Source organism: Chelonia mydas, chromosome 5 (genome assembly GCF_015237465.2).
Source record: "Chelonia mydas isolate rCheMyd1 chromosome 5, rCheMyd1.pri.v2, whole genome shotgun sequence".
NCBI classification, from domain to species: domain Eukaryota; kingdom Metazoa; phylum Chordata; order Testudines; family Cheloniidae; genus Chelonia; species Chelonia mydas.
The window spans coordinates 79,292,697-79,308,569 of NC_051245.2; the positions used below are offsets into that span (position 1 = coordinate 79,292,697).

The following is a 15,873-nucleotide window of genomic DNA, read 5'->3' on the forward strand; positions in this document are numbered from 1 at the left end:
TTTTACCGCTCTCTCTCTATTGTGTTTTAAGGCTACATTTTCATTGCTTTCTAGTGAAAATATAGAGAGAAGAGACCATTAATTTATTTACCTGCTCATGAGTTTTAATTTTATCTATCATTTAAATTGTCATGTTAAGTTCCCAAGTTTCTAAGCTTCTAATTGGAAAACTAAGAAAGCTCAAATAAGAATCAGAACTTTTATTTTCCTCATCTTATTTTAAAGAAGCCAGGCAAATAATTAGGCTCTCAAAGCCACGACTCCCCCAAGAGAGCTGGAGGACTTAGCCTTCTTAATTAATTTTGGAATTTTTCAGATTCCTAGTATGAATGATTGGATGAGAACAAAAATTCTTACTGCAAAACGAATCCCTGGTGAATCCAGAATACACCTATCCTGTGCCTTTACTTTGTTGAAATAGTTCCTGACTGTTGGAAATAAAATACTTTGTTGATCCATTTTCAAGATCTATGCAATCCTTGCCTACACAAAGTTGCTGTCTGAGGTATGAGAACTGAGTTAAAGGTGAACTGCAAAGCAGTATTTGTTTTGCCCTTTACAATTACTCTTCTGTTGGGGCACAGAATTCAAGCTGTCTGCAAATTTCTTTGCTCCTCCGCAGAAAAATGGTAGGTACCAAAGCTGTTGGATTCATAGGGCAGAGAACTGCTTTAAGGAGTTGTCCTATGCAGGGGGGAAAAAAGTTTATCTGGGGAAAAGGAAGAGTATTGCTGTGACCTTTGCCTTCTGTGGGGACCAGGTTGTGGTGGTTTAAAAAATTAAATAAAATTTGCTTTTCATATGTGTCATCTTTCAGTTTATTTTATTAGCTCTATAAATAAACTCTGCCCCAATGCTTCTGATAACTGGCTTACATTAGAGGTTTTTAAATGGTTTGGTTAGATTATCTAACTGCTTTTTAAAAAATGTTCGTTAAGATTGAGGAAGTATGGCAGCAGCATGATCTTCACTGATTTCCTTTGGGTAAGCTCTGGGGACCCCAGTAGTGACAATGTGCTCTGGCCCTACCTTCATCCATGGCTGGGCAGCAGAGCTCTACTGCTTGTAGCAAAATGTGGTTTAGAAGTGATAGCATAGCACAGGTGTCTCCTGTCTCACCAATAACAGCTGTCTGCTGCTGCTCCCAAGAGCAGTGTAATGTATGTATTTATCAATGCAGTCCTAAGTGACTATCCAGGGTAGCACAGGACCAGTTAAAATTAAACTGAAGCTCTGCATTTACACTAGGAAAAAGGTCAAGTTCAGATCAGGTATAGCTGTGAACCAAGGCAAACCTAAACATGGACAGCTTTTCCTAGTCAAGGCAAACCACAGGTGGATTGCTTATAGTTGCTCCTTTTAGGTACCAGGGGCTGCTTCAGCACTTGCTGAGCAAACAGCCAGGCAGGGATTTCACTACACGCCTGCCCTGAATTTCCCCAACCCTCCCCCGACCCCCCGTTTTGTGAACTAGTTACATGTAGTGTTGTCAATTCAGTGATTGTTTGGAAATCTGAATTGAAATTGAAACATTAATACACACTTTAAAAGCATATACAGTGTATGATAAAATACATGAATCTAAAAAAGTGTAATAGATTTGAAAAGTATTATCCTAGACTAGCTTCCTTATACAGCTGTTTTTTGGGGGGTTTTTTATGACCTATGTCAGTGCATTCATTTTGGTGCTGTTGGCCAACCTACTAATTTCGAATTATGATTTGTAAGCAAGGTCTAAATGAGCCCTCCCTGACAGCTAGTGATGGGCTGGGGGAAAAGGCTTCAGGACCAGATTGTATTTACATTCACACCTAGTCTACCTAAGTATCCAGCAAACAGCTGTGTTGCCCAAGTGATAGTTTTTGGTTGGGGTTGGTTTACAAATCACTTGAATGCGGGGAGGGAATCAAATGCGGGCAGTAGAACTGTATTTACTGTGCTGATTGAGGGCATCGAGAGAGGGTGGGGACAGGTGTTTTGCTTGATGGTCTGCATGAGTCACAAGTACTATTTGACCTGTGCCTCTCCGGTGTTTTAAGACAGAGCTGATTAGGCTCCATAGATAGTCTTTTGTTTTGTTAAGTGACCACTACAGCTGAAATCACTGATGATCAGGTCTAAGTGCTTAGACCTGCTGTGGAACAGTGTTTCTGTGGAAGAGATGGCCCAGTTCTCCCACTGAGAGCTCAGCTGAAATCACTGAGATTTCTGGGTGGAACCTCAAGATACCAACTCACAGAGGTCACAGGTGGCAGCAGAAGGTTACAGCACAGGGTCAATGGCAACAGAGCAATGGAATGAATGGTAGCACAACGAATAACAGTGGCCAGAGCGAACTGTGGGCAGCTGAAGGAACAAGCAAGATGCCTTCTTGCCCCCCACCTGGGAGGTGAACTCATGTGAAAGCATCTCTGAACTCTGAGTCTCCACTGACCAAGGACAACACCGGTGAGTGTTAATGAGGCTGTTAAGAATGCTGGAGACACAACACAGTTCATGTGAACAAACATGGCTGTGGCATCATACATGCTATTTAAGCAAGAGATACCACACATTACAAACTGGAGGCTAATGTTAAGTGCATTGTCACTTGTTCATCCTGAAGTTGAACACTGGTTTCGAACAAGACCAGCAAATGCTCACTAACTTTCTGCAAGAAAGTCAACTGACTTGCTAGAGGCATGTGGTGAAACGGTGAGACTCAACAGTTGAAAAAGTGAAGAACTTTCTCACCACATGCAAAAAATTTGCAGCTGATGAATGCACTGATGCAAATGGACACAAAGTATTATTGTGTACGTTATCTTGATAGTGGTAGGCCAGTAGATGCATTTCTAGATGTTCAAGTTTTATAAAAGACAGCCCACATCTTAGAAGAGTTAAATGCTTGTCGACTGGACCCCAAACAGATGGTTCCTTGTGCATTTGATGGAGCTGCAAACTGCTCTGGAAGACATTGTGAAGCACAAGCATCGCTCAGAGAAAAGTGTAACCCTAATGTCTCCTATACACATTGCAGATGCCATCTACTCCAACTAGCGCTAGTATGAGCTACAGACGCTTCAAAAGACATTTAAAAAGCTATAAATTTAATGTCTTCATTATATTCTTTTTTTTTTTTTTTTTTTTTCAGCAAGAGTCCAAAAACACTGAATATCTTGGAAAATACACTGGGACTGAAGTTCAAATTAGTCCAACCTGGGAAAACCCTCTGGCTTTCTCATGAGCGATCATTGGCTGTTGTCTTAAAATTACTCCAGCCATTGTTACTGGCTTTGGAAAGTATCTACCAAGATGGGATGGATCTAATTAGTGAGGCTGGTGGATTACTTTTGCTACTACGTTCAGAGAAGACTATTGCCATTCTCTCTCTTGTAAGTCTACTGTTGAACCATCCAGGCATTTGCTACAACAGTAGTAGATCTTTGTCCAGCAATAGAAGCTACATTTGGCTCAGTCAGAGAGCTATCCATTAAAAACGTACTGGAAGAAGCAAAGACTTCATCCAGAAGTTGGCTAATGAAGGCATTTATATTGAATCCTTAAGTGAAGAGGACAAGAAATGTTTGTTCAGACAACTGAAAAAGTACACAGACTTTATTCTTAAAAATCTACAGCAGTGACTTCTAGATTCTACTCAACCTTTACATAGCTTTTACAGATCCCTGTCCTATAAAACACGACAGTTGAGTAGAGTGAGGCACTACCAGCAATGGGGCTGCCATGTGCTCAGGACAGATTAGAGAATTTGAACACAGAGTGGAATATCATACCACGAATTAATGAAGATTTGACTTCAACTTCTTTTATCATCACTAGTTGCTCGACCCAATCTTTATGCTGTTTCCTGGGATGAAAGAAGTAGGAATTCATCTCTTGCTACTCCCAGTCATAACAGCTACAGTTCAGTGTTCTTTTTCATCATTGAATAGAATTTTGTGTTCTGAAAGAAGTCATCTTCTGCCTGATCATGTGAATGAACTAATGAGCATATCAGTTGAAGGAATGGAAGTACCGGACACACAAGAAGCCACCAAAGATGAACACATTAAATTCAAGAAGTTCATTAATAGAGTTGTGCAAAATTATAACAAGAAACCAAGAAGGATGTAGATGTAGTGCTTCACAGAAGGCTTAAGTAGCTAACTTTAATTTTGTGTGATGATTTTAAAACATGAGTTAAATCTAATAAAATGGTCAAACATTTTTTTGTTTTTACTATGGTGCTATACAGCCCACCTTCACTCTCACGGTCTCACCCCTCATCGGCCCTGACCCCAAATTTCAATTCCTGGGGAAATCACTGCAGCCAGGACTGTTGGATGACAACTAGCTCTGAAGACCTGGCCAGTGACAGCAGCAGTATGGCACTGTCATAAATATAAAGGGAAGGGTAAACACCTTTTAAATAGCTCCTGACCAGAGGGAAAACCCTTTCACCTGTAAAGGGTTAAGAAGCTAAGACGACCTCGCTGGCACCTGACCAAAAGGACCAATGAGGAGACAAGATACTTTCAAAGCTGGAGGGGGGGGAACAAAGGGTTCTCTCTGTCTGTGTGATGTTTTTGCCGGGACCAGAGCAGGAATGCAGGTTAGAACTCCTGTAAAGGGCTAATAAGCAATCTAGTTAGAGATGCGTTAGATTCTGTTTTGTTTAAATGGCTGAATGGAATGTATATTAAGGTTTTGCCTAGAATGATTCTCTATCAGTTTTGAATCTGATTACCCTGTAAGGTATTTACTATCCTTATTTTACAGAGGTGATTCTTTTACTTTTTCTTCAATTACAATTCTTTTTTTAAGAACCTGATTACTTTTCCATTGTTCTTAAGATCTAAGGGTTTGGGTCTGTGTTCACCTATGCAAATTGGTGAAGATTTTTATCAAGCCTTTCCCAGGAAAGGGGGTGTAGGATTTGGGAGGGGGAGGGAAGACGTTTCCAAGCGGGCTCTTTCCTAGTTATATATTTGTTAGATGCTTGGTGGTGGCAGCAATAAAGTCCAAGGGCAAAAGGTAAAATAGTTTCTACCTTGGGGAAGTTTTAACCTAAGCTGCAAAAAATAAGTTTAGGGGGTTTTTCATGTAGGTCCCCACATCTGTACCCTAGACTTCAGAGTGGGGAAGGAACTTTGACAGGCACTAAGGGTGGCATGCCTTCAGAGCTGGGTGGCCAAGGAGCAGAGGCTGATGGCTGGGAACTCAGAGGTGCTGACGCTGTGAACTGCTTCCCTGACCATAGTGCCCGGCGTAGTAAACTCCCACCCACCCAATAAGCCCAGCCCTGTCTACAGCTTCCCCCTCACAGTTGCTTAGTGTAGTTCAAACCTCTCCCTACTTGGGGCAGTGAGTTGACCATAAACTAAAGTTTAGTGTTCTATACAAGCACGGTCGTGGCATTATATAACCTCCATAAAGTGTCACAAGGGGGAGCTGTACAGAGTAGGGGAGTGGGCACTTCCTTGCCCCCCTGTTGCATGGCTGAGCAGGAGCACTCAGCAACCCCTGCTTGAGTCATCAAAAGCCCGCAAGGCAAAGTACCTGCCAGTGGCTGAGGACTAGGCAGTCCCTACAGCAGTGGCTCTCAAACCTTTGTACTGGTGCCCCCTTCCCACGGCAAGCCTCTGAGTGTGACACCCCCCCTTATAAATTATAAACTTTTAAATATATATTTAACACTATTATAAATGGTGGAGGTGAAGCAGGGTTTGGGGTGGAGGTTGACAGCTCGCGATCCCCCATGTAATAACCTCACGACCCCCGAGGGATCCTGACCCCCCCCCTCCCAGTTTGAGAACCCCCTGCCCTACAGCCTCCGCCCTCCGTTTAAAAGCTGCTGAAAATCTTGCTAACGGGCTGGAGGATGGGGCTGGGTCCCACAGCCGCACCCCTTCTCCAGCCTGGCCGCTCAGAGGAGGGCGGTGGTTCCTCTCTTGCCCCTGCTGGGTCCGGTGAGGAATCCCAGCAGCCCCTTAAACTCTTCAGTCTCCGCCATTGAGATTTCTCAGGGGCGGGCTTGGTGCTGTCTCGCTTCACAGCGGCTTCCTTCGCAGCGCGGAAAGCATCGCCTCCCGCTTCTACCACGTGGGGAGGGAAGGCCGGAGAAGTAGGAGGCAGAGCAAACCCGGCCAGCCCCGTACCTCCTCTTCCCCTTCCTCCAACGAGGAGCAGGAGCAGAGGGCGGTGCTCTGGGCTGCGGGGGGAAGTGTTTGGGCGTGTGCGGGCTGTGGAGGGACGGTGGGTGTAAGTGGGGGAGAGGACAAGTGCCCGGGGGTAACAGGGAGGACAGTGGCAGAGGTATGAGAACACAGTGCATGGTAGTGGGGATGAAAGGAAACGAGAGCTGCGGAGAAAGCGGCAGAGCCAACAACGGAGAGCCCGGGAGAAGGCAGGCGGGAGCCGCACGTGGCTCGCAGCGGGCAGGCTGCGAAGGGAAAGAAGGGAGTAGAAGCAGCCGCCATGGTGAGTAAACAGCGTGAATGTGCTAACGGAGCACGTGGCAAGTTGTTAGTAAAACGCCCTGGGCCGGCTCTGCTGCAAAGGGCATGGGAAGCTGATTTAAAGAGGGCCAGCTGGCGACTCCCCTTTCTAACAGGTTCGAGCGGGCCTAGGCAGCTCAGTGCCACCTGCTCCTACCCCACGCTGGCGTAGTGGGTGAGGCCCTGGGGAGGAAGAGTGGTGGGAGATGCTGTTGTGCTGAGCAGTTCTAGCCAGCACAAATTAAAGCAGCATGGAGGTTGCTTCAACTTGCACCAAGGCCTAGCCTCTAGCTGCCCTCAGGCGCAGTGTTATGGAAGGTTTCAGAGTAACAGCCGTGTTAGTCTGTATTCGCAAAAAGAAAAGGAGTACTTGTGGCACCTTAGAGATTACTAATTTATTTGAGCATGAGCTTTCGTGAGCTACAGCTCACTTCATCGGAAAGCTCTCTATGCCTTCCCCCACTCCCTTCATGTGCGCTGAGTACAGCTCAAGTGCTTCTGAGGATTTGACTGTCCCTGAGGATCTTGGCAAGTGTGTGTGTGTGTTGTGGGGGTGGTTCCCTGGCTCTGGTATAACTAACCACAAATTATGCAGTCGAGTTTCCCGCATTTGGGGAAATCGCAGGGGTCAGCACACCCGCAGTGCAATGGATGAGCCTCACCCTGGGAAAACCACCTTCGTGATCATGGTATCTTCCCTGCCTAATTCTTGCCTGGGGATACTGCTAAATCAAATCACCCTTTCCTGCTTTACTTTAATTTGTAGATTTTTTTTAAAAAAATTTTTTGAATAGCTACTTCAGTGTGTTTCCTTGGAATGCACCAGATGAACTAAATAGTAGTTGGTTGGTAATTAACAGGAGAGTATATAACAAGTTCACTCCCCTACATAGGATTATTCTTTTTTCTTGCATACTGTTCTGTTTTCTATGGTGTTCAAAAGCTAAAATGTAGGCTGCTATAAAATTGGGGGAGGGAAGGAAATGTTCTGAATAATTAAAAAAAAACAAAAACAAACAAAACCAAACAACCAAACCCTGTGTATAGCCAGAGACTTCTCACCAAGAAAGATTAAAAACTTTCCATGTGGAAAACTGAGATAATTACATTCACCTCCTTTGTATAGTCTTTTGATAATTTCTTATGGTGCTGTGCTCTGTAAGTGCAAAACATTATATATTGTTGCATGAGTGTTATACTTACAAAATTCCTAAAGAATTTCATATAATAAAAAATAACTTAGTAACATCAGTATACTGGGGATAAACACATGGTGTTAATGAGCAAGGCCTGGAATTCCCTCTTTCTCATATATCAGAGGTGTAGCCATGTTAGTCTGTTGTCCACAAAAACAACAGAGTCTGGTGGCACCTTAAAGACTAACGGATGTATTTGGGCATAAGCTTTCGTGGGTAAAGAAACCTTCTTCAGATGCCTGGACATTACAGAACAGATTTATTTGGGATCTGTAATTTTCACTCATGAATCTAAAGAAGTGGGGTTTTTACCCACAAAAGCTCAGTCTTTAAGGCACATGTGGTCAACCTGTGGCTCTGGAGCTCTTCATAAGTTAATATGCGGCTCCTTGTATAGGTACCGACTCCGGGGCTGCAGCTATAGGCACCAACTTTCCAGTGTGCTGGGGGGTGCTCACTGCTCAACCCCTGGCTCTGCCATGGGCCCTTCCCCCCACTCCACCCCTTCCCACCCCCTCTCCTGAGCCTGCCATGCCCTCGCTCCTCTCTCCCCCCCCCCCCCGCCTCCTGCATGCCATGAAACAGGTAATCGGGGGGGGGGGGGGGGAGGCGCTGACCAGTGCAGCTACCGCTGGGCGGGAGGCGTTGGGAGAGGGGGAGCTTAAGGGGGGGGGGTGCTGCTGATGTATTATTCTGGCTCTTTGGCAATGTACATTGGTAAATTCTGGCTCCTTCTCAGGTTCAGGTTGGCCATCCCTGCTTTAAGGTGCCACCAGACTCCTCTTTCCCAAGGAGAAGAATGGAGTCCAGTGCACATGAGAGTGGGCAAATATTAGGCTGTAAGCTCTTTGGAGCAGGGACCTCTTCTTTGTAACACATGATTGGCACTATGCAATCAATAACTAAGTTTCTGATAGCATTATTAAAGTAAACATCTTTGATTTTCCTGGTAGTAGGAACCACACTTCTTGGGAGAATCTACTTTCAGAAATTCAGGTTTCAGAGTAACAGCTGTGTTAGTCTGTATTCGCAAAAAGAAAAGGAGTACTTGTTGCACCTTAGAGACTACCCAATTTATTTGAGCGTAAGCGTTTTCCACAGTATGCATCCGATGAAGTGAGCTGTAGCTCACGAAAGCTTATGCTCAAATAAATTGGTTAGTCTCTAAGGTGCCAAAAGTCCTCCTTTTTCTTTTTTCAGAAATTCAAACTATACTTTGCAACACCAGATGGCACTGTTGTGTTAAGTTATTTTATTTAAGGAGTGAGGGTGAGACTGCAACATAGAATATTAAATTAGTTCACTTTGTTTGCAGTTCTTGCAGTGTGTATGCATAGTTTCCCTGTCGACATAAGCTGTCTCTTTTGCATGCGAGGGAATAAATAATCTGTAGTATTTAGAATAAATTTTAGACATACAGTAGTGTTCTAAACTTTAATAGTTGTGACTGCATATTCTTGGAGAAAAGGAATATATTAGATACCTTTTCTTTCTTTTTTTTTTTCCGTTGCCTTCTCTTATTCTTCTTAGGGAGATACCACATTCAGTCATAAAGGATGGATAGGGTACTTCACATGGTCAAAACTTCTATTTTCTTCAAAGGGCTGCGAGGGCTAGGCAGTAATTCTGTCTCGAATGGCTAATTCCAACCTCATTAATGTTGGTGAGCTGGTCTAAGAATACCTTTATAGAGCGAGAAAGAAGAAACCCTGAAACAAAAGATTTGAGGGTTGTGGTGAATAATCAGCTGAACCCTGAGCTCCCAGTGCTACACAATGGCCAAAAGGGCTAGCTAATGTGATCCTGGGATGCATAAACAGGGGACACTTGGCTAGGAGTAGAGAAGTTATTTTTCTTCTGTTTTGCATTGGTGTGATAGACTACCAGTTCTGGTGCCTACAGTTCACGAAGGATGCTGATAAATTGGAGAGCATTCAGAGAAGAAGGTTCATGAGAATGATTAAAGGATTACTTTATAGGTACCTACATGGGGAACAAATATCTGATGATAGGCTCTTGAGTCTAGCAGAGAAAGGTATAACATAACACACAGGCTGGAAGTTGAAGCTAGAAAAAATTCAGACTGAAAATACAGCATACATTATTTTACAGTGAGTGTAATTAATTGCTGGAATTAATTTACCAAGGCCAGTGATGGATTCTCCATCACTGACCATTTTAAAATCAGGATTGGATGTTTTTCTAAAAGATCTGCGCTAGAAATTATTTGGGAAAATTCCATGGCTTGTGGTACAGAAGGGCTAATGAGATGATCAGAATGGTCCCTTCTGACCTTGGAGTCCACGAAAAGACGATCAACCACAGTCCTGGATTAATCTTCTTTCAGTTCTTTTGCGAAGCATTTTTACTTTAGAAACAATTAAGGAGGCAAATGGAAAATAAAATTATGAGAGCAGGAGACGTACATAGGCTTTTCTCATTTCACCTTGAAGTGCTCCATGTTCTGGTTAGGTGAAAACGTAAAAAACAAAACAGAAGTCCTACAGCAGTTGAGCAAATAATATTTATCTTGCTGTCAATCCCTTAAGCATGAGAGTAATTTTTAATCATGCAGTACTTGTGTACCACTTTCTGTTGTTAAGTGCTTTACAAATATTAACTATTGCACTACCTGTAAAAGTACAATGTATTATGCCTGCTTTACAGATGTGGAAATGGAGTCAGAGTGGTAAAAGACTTGGAGAGAGCCATATGGTAAGTCAGTGGTACAGCTGGTATTAGAATTCAATAATTCTTCTCTCCCAACCATGTATGTTTAATCCTCTGGATCATGCAGGCTCCTGTGATATTTTAACCATGGTGATGCTAATTAAAAAGTTTTCTGAACTGTTCCTTTGTACCATAACTTCCTTTAATACCGCTTTATGTGAGGGGTGTGTGTGTGAAAGAATGGAGTTGATCCAATCTTAGCCCGTGTGATTTATAAAATGTCAGGCTTTTTTTTTTTTAATGTAATTAATCTGTGATGAATAGTAGTGGTAAAAAACAAACCAAAATATGGATGTAAATTGCAACAACACAAACTCAAAGTAAAGCATCATTGGTTGTAGTGAAACAGTAATTTCAGCAACCGTAACCTAGAAATCAAAGTAAAACAAAATATAGTTCCTGCCAACAATTCCTGTACCTCAAAGTAAATGACATTTTATGGCGTAAACCAACAACAGACATTCACTGTATTATGTGAAATCAAGGCTAACCCACAGAGTGAAGTGTGGGTTTCCCATGGGATTTTTGGGTAACCTTACATAGAATTTCATTTTGCTTACTATTGGATACTTGAGTGGTCATTCTGACAGTTTTTACTCTGATTAAAATCTCCTCATTTCTTCCAGCTATCAATAATATGCTCTTAGATATAGTAAGGATGACCAGAAACACACTTAAGTTTTGGCAGCTGGAGGCCAAACATCTCTGTTTACACTCGCTTGTATCTTGTCTGAAATTAGATTACTGGCTCTTTGGGGAAGGGACTTTTCCTTCCTATATGTTCATACAGCACCAAGCTAAATAGGGCCCCATTCTTGACTGGGGCCTGTGAGTGCCATGATACAAATAATTATTTATTCTCATTAATCGGAGTTGTGTGTGCTCAGCAACTCCAAGAACCAGGGCATCTCCGTTTAACCAGAAAACAGAGATCTGATTCTTTCCATACTGAGCTGTTGGCTGACCTTGAAATCATTAGGTCATTAAACAAAACTAATTCTGTCCTGACACACAACTTTCTAGCATTCATTTGTGTTTTACTGTCTACTTTGCTAATATATCTGTTCTATGTGGCATCATTCCAAACACATCGTAAACAAATTTAACTTTCCCAGGATAAAACAGTATTAACAAAACCATCTTGTATTACTATAATCTCAGCAATATGGTAGTTAACAAACAGAATTGTGACAGGTATAGGCAATGGACCCTTCTATGGCTGTTTGCTGAGTTTGTATCTATTTCCCTTTTTATATTAGGGGAGCCTTACTTTAGCTACTAATAGTAATAAACCATTTTCTATAACTGTTTACATCTCGGAGTTTCAGCACGCTGTAGAGATTAAATTAATGCTCACAATATCCCTGAGAAGGAGGTATGTAAGTAGGATTATACTCATTTTACTATGAGCCACAGAGAAATAAGATAATTGTGGGGGGAGGGGTAGATTTTGGAACAACACTCAACAATCCTGACTTCCAGTCTCCTGATGTAAATTCCAGGAATATATTCCCTCCCTTTGAATGTGATTTTTTTTTTTTTAAACCAATACTATTTTTAAAAGAATTTACTTTTTCCTTTACAAAATGGTTTAGAAAAGGAAAGGTAAGACTCAAGCTGTGTAATTCCCAAGTCTGTCCAGGGAAAAGAAAATAATGTACTCATCAAATTCAGTAAAATCTATATAGAGATCTGTAAAATCAATGTAAGTAAATCTGAGAATATTTCTCCATATTAGAGGATATTAGTGGGATGGAATAAATTAATTCTACATCAGAACTGTAGTTTATATTGTTACAGCAGTGGCCAGCAGGCAGTGCTGTTGCACGTAGTCTTGACATTCTTTTTCTTTGCATTTAAACAAATTAATAAACCTTGGAAGAAAATGCTGTGGTCTTGGTGAGTTTTCTTGGGAGAGCTGTGGAAAATAGCAAGAGAGTTTGCTCTCTGCCTTGATTTTTCTAACTAGTGTCAATTCTTGAGGTAAAATTACTCCCTGCATACTGGGCTTTATGTTTTGGCTGAAAGCCTGGAAAGACGGGATTGCCGGCATGCCATTAGTAACCACCTTTGTTTAAGGATCAGTGTGTATATATAGTGTAAAATAAACAAGTTGTACTAAGAATATATGCAGACTCCACATCGCTGATTTCTCCTCCAATGGCAAGCTGACCCACAAGGCCCTGATATTGTCTGTTTCTCTTTCTGTTTTGTGACCTAGAGAAATGCATTCTTAATCCTCTGGAAAGATTGGTACCTGCCCTGCTTGGCGCTGGCAGCCTAGAAAATGCTGTTTGTGTAACTGATGGAGCACTGCTTTGTGCAGTTCTTAGGAAGCGGATAGTTGCTAGACTCTCTGGATGATGGTCTTTGTATTTTGTTTAAATTTACCTCATGGATTGGCAGAAAATCTCACTGTGGAAGCAGTGTGCCTTTATCTCCACCTCCATGGAGTTATTGCAGTCCAAAGTTTAGATCTGAATATCCCTTTCTCGGTAGTTTAGTCCCTCAAATGAGAATTGTTTCTGTAGCTGTACTTCAATTCAACTGAAATCTGAAATAAAAACTAGTCAGTTACCAGACATGTAACCAGTCTTATACATAAGGCTTTTATTGTACCTGGTTCATTAAATTGTTGTCATGGCTGATCTAGGGAATCCAGAGAAATGTGATTGACAGGCTTCTGTCCTGTTTCTTTGGAAGTTGGTAGAAGAGTAAGAAATTGTTTTAGAGCTGACTCTAGGAGAGAGAATGTCTCCTGAAAATGTGACTGCTATTACTTAAGCTACTGCCAAGGTGGATAAAAATCCATTTTTAAAATATTGAGTTTATTTGATTTATTTTTAAAAATATCCTTTAAATACACCTATTTACAAATGCACTATTTGAAATTCACATCCCCTGTTAAGGCCTACGTTTATTTACTGACTCACTCTCTTTCTCTCTCTCTAAAAAATACAGTGTGTGTGTTTGTATATATACTATACAATATTAAAATCATTCAAGTAAAATACAAAAAAAAATTAAGTAGTACGTGTTTTCTGACAAAAGTTTAAAAGAAAGTCAAGTCACTGAACTGATGGAAGTCATTGGCTATGCTCCTGGAATCAGAGTTTGCTGAGTGCTAAACCAATTTTTGACAGCAGTAGTATCTTCTGCAGAGAGAATATTTTCTTCATTTCAGTTTATTCAACTAGTTCAGTTCAATGACTAGTTCATTACAATTGAAGAAACCAATGGGGAGTTGAAGAAGCAGAAAAAGCTTGTTTTCCCCTTCCAATCTATGAATAAAAACTAGGGGCGAGAAGATGATCTACTAGTTCTGAAATCTTGAAGTACATGGTGACCAGACACAATTAGTTCACTGTACTACACTAACTGTCTAATAAATCAGTTTTACATGCAAAACATGTTTGATAAAAGCACTGGATACATAAGAAAAAAAAGTTCATAGTTTTTAAATAAAAAGAAATTAAAATGCAATATTTGTGTATGTTTAATTGAATATCCATGCAAATAGAAATTAACATAAATCACAAAAATTAATCATTTAGTAAATAAGAAATTTCATTCTTAAATTTTTATATGTTTATGTTAGAAAATGGTGAATCTGAATACATGTAAGGTAAGCTATATAATTGGTTAAATAAATGTGTATAGATGCATTATATCCTCCTGGTTAGCAAAAAGAAGCACCAAGTTTTAGTGGAAAGACTAGTTGTAAATCAACATCTTAATAGTTACCAACCAATTGGAATAAACCTTTCCTTGGGTAAATAACTGAAGTACAAATACAAAACACAACTAAAATTGATTTAAATCAAGGTTTCCTGCTTGCTGATTTAAATCATGATAAAAATAGTGATTTAAATCCTTTGGTTTAAATCTGTTTAGCCTGACTTCTATGTATGAGACTATATAATAGATTAAAGAATGAAAGAAGTAATATACCTGTTATAAAGGGGATTTAATTCTGAATTTGTATTAAACAATATGCTCTGAATGACTAATATTTCATTAATTAAAGTCCTGTAAAAAATCAAGCCAAAAGAAGGGCTGAGGTATGTTGATAGGGAACTGTCCGCAGATTTATTCTACTGCTCCTTGTGATGTGCCTGTTCTGGGGAGAATTAAAAAACTTCACTTTCCACAGCTTCTAATCTAACTTTTCAAAGTGAATTTAGGGCTCATGAAAAGGTTTAAAAAGTAAATGCATTGGACTTCAGAAGGCTACATACAGCTTTTTTCTCATTGTTTTCTAAACTGTTTCCTTTTCTTAAGGGATGATTTAGTTGTGGAATCTTTGACATCTCTTGCATTATAGAGGCTGCTGTTGTGGTTTTAATGAGCTTTTATCAGGAGCTTTCTCTTTTTTTCTTTTTTAAAAGGGAGTCTTTTTATTTCTGCTCTGAATCTTGGACACTGGAGAATTCTTGTTTTGTCCTTGGTCAGTTGCATTATCCTCTTCACTATTTATTATTATGTCTACATCAAATGAGAAACTGTGTGTATTTTGTGTCTGGACATGTAGTTTTTCACTCTTAGGTGTGCCAAAAGAAACATAATAGATTCTCTTTCTGTATATTGCTTTGTGAGCTATTTTGGTGATGGCAGGCTGGATTGATTTTAAATCAAGGGAATTTTAAATCAGCGATTTAAATCACCAAATTGAGAGCCTTGATTTAAATGGTTAATTTTAATCAACTTTATCATTTGTATTTCAGTTTTTTCTAAAGAAAGGCACATTCTCCTTGGTTGATATAATTATTAAAACATATTGATTTACATCTAAATAGAGGCTTTAACACTAGATTTGGTACATCATTTTGCTACCTAAGAGGTTGCACTATAACTATATACCTTTATTTAGGAAAGTATATAGCTTCAGATTCTTATTGTACATTTATAGTATGTTAGAAAATGGTGACTGATTAACTTTTGGCTAACGGTTTGTGTCCAGCTGCCTTAGGATGGTAACTAGAATTTAAACAAACACACAAAACCTAAACTTTTTTAAAACAATTCAGCCTTAAATGTTTTGGGTACATAAACTTCTCTTATCAAAATATGTTTCACATTTACAACTCAATGATTTATTAAACAGGGATTAATTGAGTAAGTGAATTAAACTGATTATTTCAGGTCCGCCTGGGAAAATTTTCAAATATGTCTAAATGAAAGTGATTTGGGCTTATGTTCCTACTCTTCTAAGTCTCTTGAAAACGAGAACAGTCTCCTACTTTACTTAAAGAAAAGGAGTACTTGTGGCACCTTAGAGACTAACCAATTTATTTGAGCATAAGCTTTCGTGAGCTACAGCTCACTTCATTGGCTGCTGTAGCTCACGAAAGCTTATGCTCAAATAAATTGGTTAGCCTCTAAGGTGCCACAAGTACTCCTTTTCTTTTTGCGAATACAGACTGACACGGCTGTTACTCTGAAACCTACTTTACTTAGGCTGTCCTTCAAAC

General features: G+C 40.4%; 1 long non-coding RNA gene and 1 pseudogene across 4 annotated transcripts in view; one reads left to right on the top strand and one right to left on the bottom strand.

Annotated features, from left to right (window-relative positions):
- The first annotated feature begins 6,057 nt into the window (after window positions 1-6,057).
- Window positions 6,058-15,873, top strand: part of LOC122465928 — an 85,834-nt gene continuing 76,018 nt past the window's right edge. For 2 of the 4 annotated variants that reach the window (XR_006291072.1, XR_006291075.1), the window contains exon 1: window positions 6,058-6,459. This is a non-coding gene — a long non-coding RNA (uncharacterized LOC122465928). The remainder of the gene's footprint in view (window positions 6,460-15,873) is intronic. The other 2 variants (XR_006291073.1, XR_006291074.1) reach the window with 1 other exon arrangement.
- On the bottom strand, window positions 7,047-7,186 carry LOC114018727 (annotated as a pseudogene).